The sequence below is a fragment of the Sinocyclocheilus grahami genome, unplaced genomic scaffold (assembly GCF_001515645.1).
Source record: "Sinocyclocheilus grahami isolate Dianchi unplaced genomic scaffold, SAMN03320097.WGS_v1.1 scaffold2135.1, whole genome shotgun sequence".
Classification (NCBI taxonomy): domain Eukaryota; kingdom Metazoa; phylum Chordata; class Actinopteri; order Cypriniformes; family Cyprinidae; genus Sinocyclocheilus; species Sinocyclocheilus grahami.
This window is the reverse complement of record NW_015507314.1, coordinates 55,709-68,767: the sequence shown is the minus strand read 5'-3', so window position 1 is coordinate 68,767 and position 13,059 is coordinate 55,709. Positions and strand designations below refer to the sequence as shown.

The following is a 13,059-nucleotide window of genomic DNA, read 5'->3' as shown; positions in this document are numbered from 1 at the left end:
TAGCATGTATTGTTGTGTTACTTTTGACCCACCTGTGTGTTACTTTCGGCCCAACCGACGGAGTCGAAAGTAACAATGTGCAACTTATGTTCAAAGTGAAATGATACTTTAGTCTTTCTACATTTGTACAAAATACCACCTAGTATTGATAGACCACACTTCTGAGTTATTGGCTGCAGCAAAAATATATATCTGTCTACAAAATAATCTTTTTAAATTATATTTTTCTGAAAAATGGTACTTTCGTCTCCACTTTCCCTAAGTCTATTTACAGGCTGGGTTGTTCATTTGGCAACCAGTTCAAGAAACATATTCAAAAAAGCTTTGCTGTAATAAATTATATAACTATGTGTAAATGTTTATAAAGACAATTAAATTCAAATGTAAATATTTTACATAATATTAATTTATTAACATTAAATACAACACAAATGTATTTATTTATTTATATTCTACATTCCAAATATTCTAGACCATGTGAATTATTTATGTCATAAATACAATCAGGATTATACTTTCCTCAGACAACCAAAGGTAGGTTACCCTATTTCAGAAAACTAAATAAAAAGACTGAAATGACAGATTGCATTTAATTTTGACAGTGATATTTCAGAGTGATGCCAAAGATGTCATCCCGTGTTAACATAATAATACACTACGAACTCTCGATTGCTAGTTGTCCAACTGCATAATACTTGCTTTTCTGCTGACATCCTCAAGATGTGATTATGAAAACACCTCTTCCCAGAGAGACCTATTTTCAGAGTTATCAAATAATATGTTTACAATTTCTTCAAAAGTCTATGAAAAGCTTCTCAAATGTGCAGAGTTCTCAGGTGTGTCCCTGTCAGAAGGCTGTGTACGAGTTCGAATAATTGCCAGACTGCATTTGTCCTCCACATCTGCATATCAATAGTGCCCAAACTATGTGGACATTTGATGTGCCGCAGTATTTTCAGAGCCTTTTAATGGTGACTCAATAAAAGCAGGTATCTTTTTATGAGCAAAAACAGTCTACATCCTGAAACAATTACGACCACCCCAAACCTCAAAATATGACTAGCTATTTTGCCTCTAATTTAAGCTTGAACGTTATTAGACATGCAAAAATCAATCAATGTCAAATCTACAACATAAATTACCAATATGCACTCCAAAACAATCTGCATGCTATGACATGGCGCCTATGTATTATGCTTATGGATTGGGATTCCTGACATTTTGCTGCTCTTTAAAAAGCAGCGGTGAGTGAGCAGGCTGGACAGTGAGAAGTTATGAAGTGGTGGAAGACATTTATCCATATGTCAGTGATAAGAAGCAACCTGTCAAAGGCTTGATGCCAAACTGCACCACCCGATGCGTAAACACTCACACACGGACAGTTCTTTTGGGCGATCAATGCCAGTTAGAGGCATTTTAGAAATCATCGATAACAAACACACCTCCGTTCTCTTTCTTATTCCATCCTGTATCTGTCAAGAGCAAATTTGTCAATTGCCTAAGAAGTGGAAACAGCATTATTATTGACCACACTGTCTGCATTTATGTGTGTGTAAGTGACTGCCGTCACGATGGAAGCGTTGATGGAAACGCAGGGCTGTGACAAATGTTCCCCATTGACATGTTTACTAAATGTCCTTTTAATGCGGCTGTAGCTATTAAGTGCACACTTTGGAAAGATAAATGAGACAGTTTGAAATTGTGTAATCATGTTTATGTATTCAGTGGGATTCTGCTCTGTTATATTAGTCTGTGAGACCAACTAGATGGGCTTGAACCATCTAAGACTAAGATTTTTTACAGCATGGTTCCTGACAAAGTTAACAAATTGCCTATGGCAGATTATTTTCTAATATTTGTGTTTCCTCCGATGACTTGTTTTGCAAAATTTGATCAAGCCTTGGTAGCTATTGTGATTGCAAACATGGCAATATGTTGCAGTAGCTCGGCCCATTAGAAAGACTTTAATTCTCACTATAGAGAGCTTGCTGATTCATGAGGCCTAGAGGAGTAATAACGCAGAGATTTATCCCCCGCTAACAGAGTTGCAAATGGGACAGCCAAGAGAAGCTAATGATGTACTGTTGCTGCCAGTTAGCCAACATTTTAGCACCCAAACAAAGATGGATTTAGGAAGAATAGTAAGCATGTTAGCATCCATATTTCTTCTAGGTTGTCACAAGGGATTTTTGAGGGACAAAATTAGATTTAGTCTTCTTATAGAGAAGATAAATATCGGCAAAATATTTTCAATTTTTTAAAATATGGATACACATACATTACTGTTCAAAAGTTTGGGGTCTGTAAGATTTATTTGTTTGATTGACCGGTGGGACAGCTTCCTCATTTTTAATTGCTCTCAACAAGTGAAGCAAAAGGACTAATTAAAAGATCGTTTGACACACTGGAATTGGCAGCTATTGCACACAATATACTAGTGTTTCACAAGTTGTGTGATTTTTAATAACAAGCACAGCAGGCTATCATGACTGACTGATGTCTGGTTGGAGCAGGGATATTTAGGCTATTGCTTTTACTGATTATTATTATTTAAAAAAAAAAATTTTTTTGGAAAGAAATTAATACTTTTATTAAGCAACGATGCATTATCTTAAGCAAAAGTGATAGTAAAGACATTTATAATGTTACAAAAAAAGCTGTTCTTCATGAAAGAATCCTGTAAAAATATCTGCTTTCCATAAAAATATTAGGCACAACTGTTTTTAACACTGATAATAAAAGGAAATGTTTCCTGATCACTAAATCAGTATATTAGGGTGATTTCTGAAGGATCATGTGACACTGAAGTATGGAAGCCCATTTCTACAAAACAAAAAAAGGTAATTACAATGTTTTATCTAACAATTTGGATGGGCTTTCTAGTAATTCAGTTAACATTTCACAGTTAACAGTTTATTTTTATTTATCTATTTTTTATTTCTTTATTTCTCTGAATTCTCATAATTGCAAGAAAAAAGTTTGAATTGTGAGAAAAAAAGTCAGAATCACCATTTATTTATTTCCCTGTCATAAAAACAAGCTTCCATAAGGATAGAGTAATGGCTGCTGAAAATTTATTTTTGTCAACATAGTATATAAAGTTAAATAAAAAAAATAGTAATATACTTCTTTAAAAAAATATAAATAAAATATATATAAATAAACCTTACTGACCCCACACTTACCTGGTTCCATCGTGATTAATATGTATTATATAAAAGAGGAGGTGAATCCTTGAATAAAAGCAAAGCAGACCTATTTGTGTACGTAACATCGCATTCCTTTAACCAGCTTCTACAGCAATCCATAAACACAGCAGCTAAGCATTAACATTCTGTAGCAGCCATCAATGATATACCAGCCGAAACTGCTATGACAGAAAAAGCTTTAACTATACCCCATTCAAATTCTATGTAGACTTTCTCAGCTCACTACAGAGATCATCCGACAGATAAAATAATCACTCTGCGGGGAAAGCGTAGTGAGCTTGTTGCTGTCTCTGAATGAATAGTGTGCCATGAAGTTCCTGTCTCATATTGATTAGCAGGTGAATGACTGAGCCAGTACAAACCTATTATTTCTATTATTTGTATGTCAGTTCTCTTTCCATCACAATCTGCTGAAGTTTTATGAGCTTTGGCAGTGTGTGCGAATGAGACAGTGAAACAAATGGAGAGACTAGTTGTTTTTTTACATTGTACTGTTTAATAAAAGCCAGCAAATAAACAATTAAAAATCAACTTAAATAATGGATATTAAGAGCAGTGCAATACAAGACAATACTGAACCTATGAAATAGTATTTCATTAAACAAAAAAAAAAACTATTTATGATTTTATGGTTATGCAAATGATAACAATAACTCAGTTTTCTCTCTCAACTGGTGTTCTATAATGGTAGGCTACCTGCTGCATTCAAATGTCAGTTTATAATACCAGTTTTTGGTAAACACAGACAGCAGGTTACAATATTTAAAGAGAAATATACACCGGTTATGTTTCTATATGACAAATAAATTGCCTTATAAAGAATATTCCTAAAAAGAATGTCACTGTTACACTTTTGTCACAGATTATATATTTGCACCCTAAAAAAATAAATATACACATTTTGAACACAGTGTAAGTAGCAAAAGATCAATATGAGCTGCTATGAGAACTAGCATAAGACTGATTCTTGAGACATGGGACAAAACACAGAAAAAAATGGACTTATAAATAAATAAATAAATAAATCAGATGATCTTCAAATAAATGTACCATTTCGTTTATTGTGCTTATATATTTTTTCATAACCTTGATATGTTAGCTTGGTCATACAAATTGTGAAGAAACAATATATAACATCCAAATTGAATTACAGGCAAGCAAATCCACAGCCAGTTTTGTCTCTGTACTCAAGAATCAGCGATAAATTATGGAAAATATATTTTAAAGTCGGCATAAAAGCCTACAGCAACATTTAGTCTATTTGGAGTTTGTTCTTTGATTCGACGAGTCCACTTTGAAGAGGTAAGGAGCAATTAATTGCACATTACAGTACAAAGCACTGATTAAAAATAGACACTTTTAATGAACATTCACACACACACACACACACACACACACACATTTCCATACATGCATACACAAAAAACAAACAAACACATAATCTGACAGAAGTATAGACAGAGATAAGAAGAAAGGGAGTGAGCACAGGTGGGCCTCCATTTACAGACTCTATTTTGCTGGGAAGTCGAGGAGAGATCACAGCAGAGAAACAGAGATCTCTGAAAGAATAACAGAAAAAGGTCAAAGGTCACAAAGCATGTCAACATTAAGGACACAATTCTGATATCTGACCCGAGTACAAAAAGATACAAGATGATTTGTTGTATTTTCATATATATATATATATATATATATATATATATACAGTGGTGTGAAAAAGTGTTGGCCCCCTTCCTGATTTCTTATTTTTTTGCATGTTTGTCACACTTTAATGTTTCAGATCACCCACTGTATATATATATATATATATATATATATATATACATAAATTGGTGGATGTACTGGCAAACTGCTTCTTCCCTGGCATAATCTCTCCAACCAGTTAAAACATTAACTGGTTTCAATGCAAACTGTACAATTTATTATAAAATTGTCCTGAGGTTTGGGTGATGTGAATTATGATTTGTGGTCAGACTTAAAGTTTTAATTAAGAGCAAGCCTAAGTTTGGAAGTGAAGTGGTTCATTAATCACCCAACTAGGCAATCCATAAAAGGCCATAGCTCATCACTTTAATCTGAAATTTTCTTTATTCAGAGCGCAAACAAGAAACCTTTAAGTAAATGAGAGTTAGGGAGGCATTATTCCTTGTCACTAGACGTGGGTTAGTATTCAGTGCTTGTTATCCAACATCAAACTTACATTTTCATCTTGTGTGGTAGCTACGCTACGCTACACTACACTACAATAAACAGTCTTTGCTGCTTAATATTCATTTGGCAAGGATACATTAAATTGACCAAAAGTGATTATAAAGACAAATGTTACAAAATGTAAAAAAACAAATAAAAGAATAATAATGTAAAATAAAAGAATCCTTAAAAAATGTGTAAGTTACCACAAACATATTAGGCAGCAAAAACTGTTTTCAATAGTTAATAATGACAATCATTAACACTGAAGACTGTATTAATGTCAGCTGAAAATTCAGCTTTGCACTCACAGGAATGAATTACATTTTAAACTGTAATCGAAATGGAAAAGTCATTTTAAATTGTAGTAATATTGTTTGTACTGTATGTTTGATCAAATGCATAGAGCCTTTCTGAGCATAAGCAAATTCTTTCAAAAACAATAAATAAACAAACAAACATATAGGTGTGAGTGTGTTTCTTAATCATTTGACAGATTGTTCTAAGCATAAATTAAGGATAATGCTTTAAAAAAAAATGTCAATGAGATATGAAACAAACTTATTTTTATATTTACTTTGTAATATTCCAACTGATATTCAGTATAACAGCACACTTGCTTGTGTGATATTCCTTAAATCTGTGACTTGTCCCCATCAGCAGTCGCAGTCCATCTGTGCAATAGAATGTGAACGATTCTGTAAGCAACTGACCAAAACGAATGAATCAGCTTTTACGTAACTTGGTAAGAGACCAGCCAGTCGCTCTACTTGAAAACGTTGCTAAGCACTTCCCACTGTCTGCACAATTACCTCACAATTACTCTCTCTTTCTCTCTCTCTCTCTATCTAGCTATCTATCACAATTACTCATTTCACTCACTGTGCCTAAGGCTTCCCGGTCACGTCACCAGGGTCTGAACTGTAAGTTTGATCTCAAATGACCTGTCTCTGCCCATCTGGGTCTGCAGCGCTGATCTGAGGCCAGTGCTGACACACGAAGACCTCAGAACAGTCCAATAAAATAAGAGTGAAGGGCACTGCAGCCTTTTGATCTACTTCTTTACCTGCTTTAACCTCCCCACCCATGTGGAGTGGCTTCTCATCCACGCACACACATAAATAAAACATAATAACAGAACAATGGAAAATCTATGAGGATTGTGACAAGAAGAGGTTAAGAAAATAAAGCCAATAAAAGGGGAAAATGAGGTATACAGTATTTACTATAAGTGGGATGCAACAAAACAATTGCAGATAGATATTCTATAGAAAAGGTCTGCATACTCGAATGCAAAAAAATTAAAATAAAATAAAATAACAGTACTTTAATGCATTACACAATTCATTTGAAAAAAAAATGTTATGCTCACCAGGGCTGAATTTATTGATAAAAAATACAGTAAAACAGTAATATTGTGAAATATTATTACAATTTAAAATATCTATTTTACATTTTAATATATTTTTAAATGTAATTTATTCCAGTGATGGAAAAGCTGAATTTTTAGCAGTCATTACTCAAGTCATCAGTGACACATGATCTTTCAGAAAACAAGTAAGTAACATTTAATATTATTATAATGATGAAGATGATGATGATTATTATTATCCTGTTGTGTTACTTAATATTTTTGTGGAAACCATAAAGCATTTTAAGATTCATTGATGAGTAGAAAGGTGCTTTTTATAATGTAAACGTTTTTTTTTATTATTATTTTATTTAATATATCACTGCTGAATAATAAAATAAAGTAAAATAATCAATTCTTCCTGACCCCAAATCTTTTAAATGGTAGTGTATATGCAAACAAATAAGTTCTTACATGCCTAAACATTAAATGGGAATTTTAGTCTGCTTTTGGACTGTTTGGTATGTTTGTATTATATGCATAAAAATATATCTTTCAAATTGTTATAGCAGATCAGATTTGGATGAACTATACCTTTAAGTTGGTGTATTTTTAAGGTGACATTTGTGTGACATACAGTGCATGCATTTCACCATGACAAACTTTTCTATTCAGTCCAATTCCCTTTACAATACACACTATTTTAATGTCACATAAATGTTTGTGTTCTCATAATTGTTATTGCCACACTGTGATTTGCAATATTGTTTCAAAAACAGCCAGATACGTGTGACTAAACATCTCATCTGAATTCCTGTAATATCAAGAACAGCAACAAAATAAATGTCAAATGATGATTCTAACAAAAAGGAGAGGAGGAGGTTTTTAATGTGTGTGTGTGTGTGAATCTGGAAAAAAAAAACAATTTGGAGAGGCAGAGAGAGAAATTACAGATAAGCATTATGTGAACGTCTGAAAAAAGGTCTCCGAAACGTCCATCAGTTGTGAAGTCATTGTCGCCACTGTGTGGGAATCTTGTCTGAGCCGATGAGAGAGAGCGGGTAGTAAGTGAGAGGAAGGGTAAAGAGAGTAAAAGGATGAAAGGATGGGGAACTGAGAAAGAAGGAACACCTGCTTTGAAGTGACAGAGATCAGAGGGCAACCTCTATCCAGTCTCTCTGGCCAAGAAGCTCGCTCTGCTGGCTACGTCCACATCAAAGGCTGCTTCACAGCCACCGCGGGGAGGATCTCCCCCAGCCACCGAGCTCACAAGTCTCGCTCTTCCTGCGTGCCAACTGTGCCACTATAGCCATTATACCAGAGTGGAAATGACATGAGAGGGGAGCTAGAGAGCCTCCAAAACAACTCGCAGGCTTATGAGACAGAGTTGAAGTGATGAGGAATCTCCTCGACATAAGCACATAAACTGGCAAACCAGAGCTATAGCTCAAGACGAGGGTGCAATAGGGCCAAGGCTCCCGAAATAAAAGGGCCCGTCTGTCACTATGCACTGCAAATCTGTCCTAAGTCATAAGGTCATCACGTGCAATGAGCAAAAGACTGAATTTTAGGTAATTTGATCTAAAATTTAATACATTAAATGTTGCATATGTACTGTATGTACTTAAGTAATCTTTAAATATAAACAAAAAAATTAACGCTTGATCATTTTCTCAACAATGGATCCTCTGCAGTAAATGGGTGCCATCAAAATGAGAGACCAAACAGCTGATAAAAACATCACAATAATCCACAAGTAAACCACATGACTCCAGTTCATCAATTAATGTCAGCAAAAAGCTGCATAATTATTAAGAAAACAAACCCATCATTAAGGCATTTTAACTTTAAACAATCGCTTCTGGCCAAAATACGAGTCCATAATCCATAATTGAGTTCCACTAGAAAAACGTTTTTTGCCCTGTTGTCCTCTCACTACAAAATCCACCAACTTATTTGTTTAGAACTGTTTTAGACTTGTCTTCCCTTGTAAATGGTGCTTGATCTGTGCATATTTCTCTCCTTATTCAGGCAAGATGAATTTTTCACTCGAGAATGTAATATTGTGGATAGAGGACTTGGAATTTACTGTAGCTGCAAAAGCAAAGGTTTTGATACAAACATGCAGTTTCTCACTTCAAGATGTTAAGTGATGAACTGGAGTGGTGTGGATTACTCGTGGATTATTGTGATGTTCTGATCAGCTGTTTGGACTTCTGACGGCACCCATTCACTGCAGAGGATCCATTAGTAATCAAATGCAATATAGCAAGTGTAATGTAATGCTAATTTTCTCCAAATCTGTTCCAATGAAGAAGAAAAAAAAAAAAACACATCTCTTGGATGGCCAAGACAAAATTTTCAGCAAATATTAATTTGCTTTAAAACGATAGTTCACCCCAAAATGGAAATTCGGTCATCTTTTATCATATCGTTCCAAACCTGCATGACTTTCTTCTATGGATCACACAAGATGATACAAACAAAAACAAACAAACATAAATAAATAAAAATAAAAATAGTAATAATACAAAGTTCACCTCCATAAACGCCATTAGATTGCCAAAGAAAGATGCAGGATGTCTGCAATTGTTGTCTATAACTGGAATAGTTATCTGTTATGTAGTTATGGAATAGTTAGATATAATCTATCTATCTATCTATCTATCTATCTATCTATCTATCTATCTATCTATCTATCTATCTATCTATCTATCTATCTATCTATCTATCTATCTATCATCTGTCTGTCTGTCTGTCTGCCTTATTTATCTAAACATTTGTTCAAACTAATTTTGGATCAGAGCGTGGATCAGGGAGTGAAGGAGTGAATGTTTAGTTTCCAAAAAGCATCCCAAGATGCACCTCATGTATTTTTTTGAGAGAAGAGTCAAGTTGCTACTCGCATATATTGTAACTACTAAAAGTTACAATATACACGAGCAGTAGAAAAGGGACATGGAATAAATGGAAAGAAGATGGGGAAGGATACCAGCAAATGTTGCACGCCAATCTCAATCACTTTATCTCCATAAGCATGACAGTTCAATCAGAACATATGCGCAACTGCAAGTCCACAGCTCTAACATGAATTTAAGCAAGCAACAGACGAAAAAAGCTGTTGGGAATGTCAAAAGCTTCATATGACAGGTTTAACTCCAGACCAGGATAAAAAGGGTTTTCTGCTCTATTCTTACCAATCCAAGACTTCTAAGATTTAGTAGTTAGACGCTGTTCGGGGCAGATCAATATGGACAGATGGGCCCCTGCACTCCAAAAGCATCCGTCTCACCCCATTTCCAGTCCACATCCAGATGCCTTTTCCCGATAGCTCATATCAATCAAAGGCAAGCTCTCTTCACAGACAAAGTATTGATTGTCAGAGAGTAAATTAAATGGTACCTCCGCACCTCCACAGATGCAGAGCGAGTGCTCTGTATGAGTTGAAGGCAGAGAGCTGTTTGAAACTTCACAGTCCAGCTGCCCGCATACAAGGTAAAAACATTTTTGGACACACCAGAATGGAGTCTACTCACTAAGTGCATAAGCTTTTACACCTCCAACAGTGAATAGACAATTCGAGAGCCATTCGAACATCTTCCTGTCAACCTGCCCACTTGCCCTGTTGAAAAATATGTTTTCCCCCATTCCTAAAAGCACACACAGAGCATGAGTCACACTAGTTGTTGTAGATGGGGCAAGTAAAAGACTGTCAAATCAGAAACAGAAAACAAGATGCTTATTTTTCTTTAAATAATAATTAATGGGATTATTTTATAATTCAGTGAAAATGTTAAAAACAATACTATATGAATATTATTAGAATTAAAAAGAACTGTTTCCTTTTTAAATATATTTAAAAAATATTATGTATTCTTGTCACGACAAGCTGAATTTTCAGCTGCCATTACTCTAGTTATTAATATATGCTGAAAACAGATTTTTCTATATATTTTGCAGAAATTATGATATACCATTCAAAGGTTTGGGTTAAATATGATTAAGTAAGTAAGTAAATAAATACATTTTAATGCTTACTTGCTTATATTCAGCAAGGACACAATAAGTTAACCAAAAGTGATAGCAAAGACTTATTTATATTTCAAATAAATGCTGTTCTTTTGAAATGTAATTTCATCAAGGAATTCTAAAAAAAAAAAAGTATCATGGTTTAAACAAAAAAATATAAAGCACCAAAATAATTTTCAACATTGATAGCAATAGGAACCATTATTATTATTTGAGCACCAAAAAATAATTTATAATGATTGAGCACCAAATCAATATTCTACAGGATCATGTGACATTATTAAAATGATATCTATAAGATAATGTGACACTGCAGACTGGAATGATTATGCTGAAAATTCAGCATTGTCCTATTATTTGGCAAAATTGCTGTTTTTCCATTATTTTTTATCAATTAAATGCAGCCTTAATGAGCATAAGAGATTTTATTCAAAACATTATAAAATATTCATTATTCCAAACTTTTTTCTCTTTGCAATGTACATATACTGTATTCTGATTTGTGTTTTTCCTCTAATAATATATTGCATAGTGCATGTTACATTCACATCTAAAAATGTGAAAACTTGAGTGTGCATCATTCTAAAGAAAATGACAACTGTATCAAATTCTTTTCTATAGTCTTTCCCTGTGGTCCCCGTGGATTCGACGACTCTGCATTGATCTTTCGACTATTATGACACTTTTAAGTCCTCAGTCTTTTTAATGGTAGCGTCTAGCACATTAAGTTGACCAATCAGCTTTAAGTAATCTCAGCTCTTCCTGGAGACGCCAGCTGAAGCCTGGGAGGGGGCCGTCTCATTGTGATGCCTCGGGAAGCATATCCAAAAAAAAGAAAAAAAAGACAAGTGTGATTTCTGTCATCCTCCGTTTCAGAGAGATGTCCTCTTTATCTCTTTGTTTCCTTCTATAAGCTACTAACATTTAGGTTTGGGACTCTGCAAACTTATAATACCTCCGCTGCACATCTGTTTCTCACATGGGAGCTTCAGCGCCTGTCTCTCACCCGGAGAGTTTGTCGGTAATCCCCACGCGTAAAGTTCAGAGCGAGCTGACAGCACTAAAAAATAGATAAATAAGGATTTTCATTTTTTACCCTGTAATGGAAAATTGCACATAACATTTCTCACTCAGCATTTATCCTTAATACCGACTGCAAATCCATATCCCCTAATTTCACAAAATCACTTCATTGCAGAGAAAGGAGCATTTTTTGCAGGTAGGAAACAGTTTGTCAAAGCTTTTCTTATACTCTTTTCTTTCTCCTTTTTCCACTCATGACAGAGCAATCGATATAAAACATTTTATATGCACTTTAAATGAGAGCTACTATCAAATTGCTTTTTTTTTCTTTCTAGAAAATAACTGTCATATTTCACTCAGCTCTGGCTGATTTTAAAGAAACCCATAGAGGCGACAAAAGGTGGAAAGTACAGCAAAAATTAGCCAACGGAGTATCAGCAAACCTCATCACAAGTGAACTCAGAAACTTCTATCAGTCAGTGGAGAAAGTGAGTAATGTCTTGCATTAAGTTTGTTGTTTATACTTGGCCGGAAGCAGTGAAATAACCCTATTAAATCAAGTAGTCGCCCTGCCATTAATCTCAATGCAGCTGACTAGTTCCTCAAAGCTAATGGGGTTTAGAATTTGCATCAGGCAAGTTTACCCACAAAGCTTTGCCTAAGAGGATTTTAGTCCATACAGAAGGCTTATTGTCACACTTTTTCATGGACGTGGATTAAATATGCTAGGACTAGCACACTGTGCTAACTCCAAACTGCCTTTCGTTTCTGACGGCTGCTTCTGGCTAGCAAGTAGAAAATGACCTTCACTAATGTGCTGGTAGTTTTGGGGCGGTTAAAGATCAGGGGACGGTCGCAACGAAGCCCTTAAGCTGAGAAAACCCTACTATTATCACTAAAGATTTTCTTAACCTAAGGAGTTTGTTGCAACTGGCTGCAGGCTAATCGAGTTGCTGAGTTTTCTATTGCCATTCTGCCCTTGAGAAAAGCATTTAACCCCAAGCTGTTCCGATGGAAACTATTCCTTCTGCAAGTGTACTATAGATTGCTTTAGATTAAAAAAAAAAGAAAGAAAAAAAGCTGCAATTCTAATCAAAACAACAAGGACTACTCATCCTCTGTAGAAAACAAAGATTATTGGTGCTAATTCACAAGAACATACTATTAAAATACATAAAAATACATAAAATAAATGTCATGTTTAATTCAGTATGTTACTTGCCATTGCCTTGTAATTATTTATGAAATTTACTTGCA

The 13,059-nt window shown here is 34.6% G+C and overlaps 1 protein-coding gene across 2 annotated transcripts in view; it reads right to left on the bottom strand.

The window, feature by feature from the left end:
- Positions 1-4,577: 4,577 nt before the first annotated feature.
- LOC107574175 (syntaxin-12-like) overlaps positions 4,578-13,059 on the bottom strand; it is a 44,994-nt gene continuing 36,512 nt past the window's right edge. Inside the window, exon 4 of one of the 2 annotated variants that reach the window (XM_016260635.1) lies at positions 4,578-4,768. The gene's annotated coding sequence lies outside the window, so the exon portion shown is untranslated. Of the gene's footprint in view, positions 4,769-11,797; positions 11,840-13,059 lie in introns of those variants that run through there. The other variant, XM_016260636.1, reaches the window with a different exon arrangement.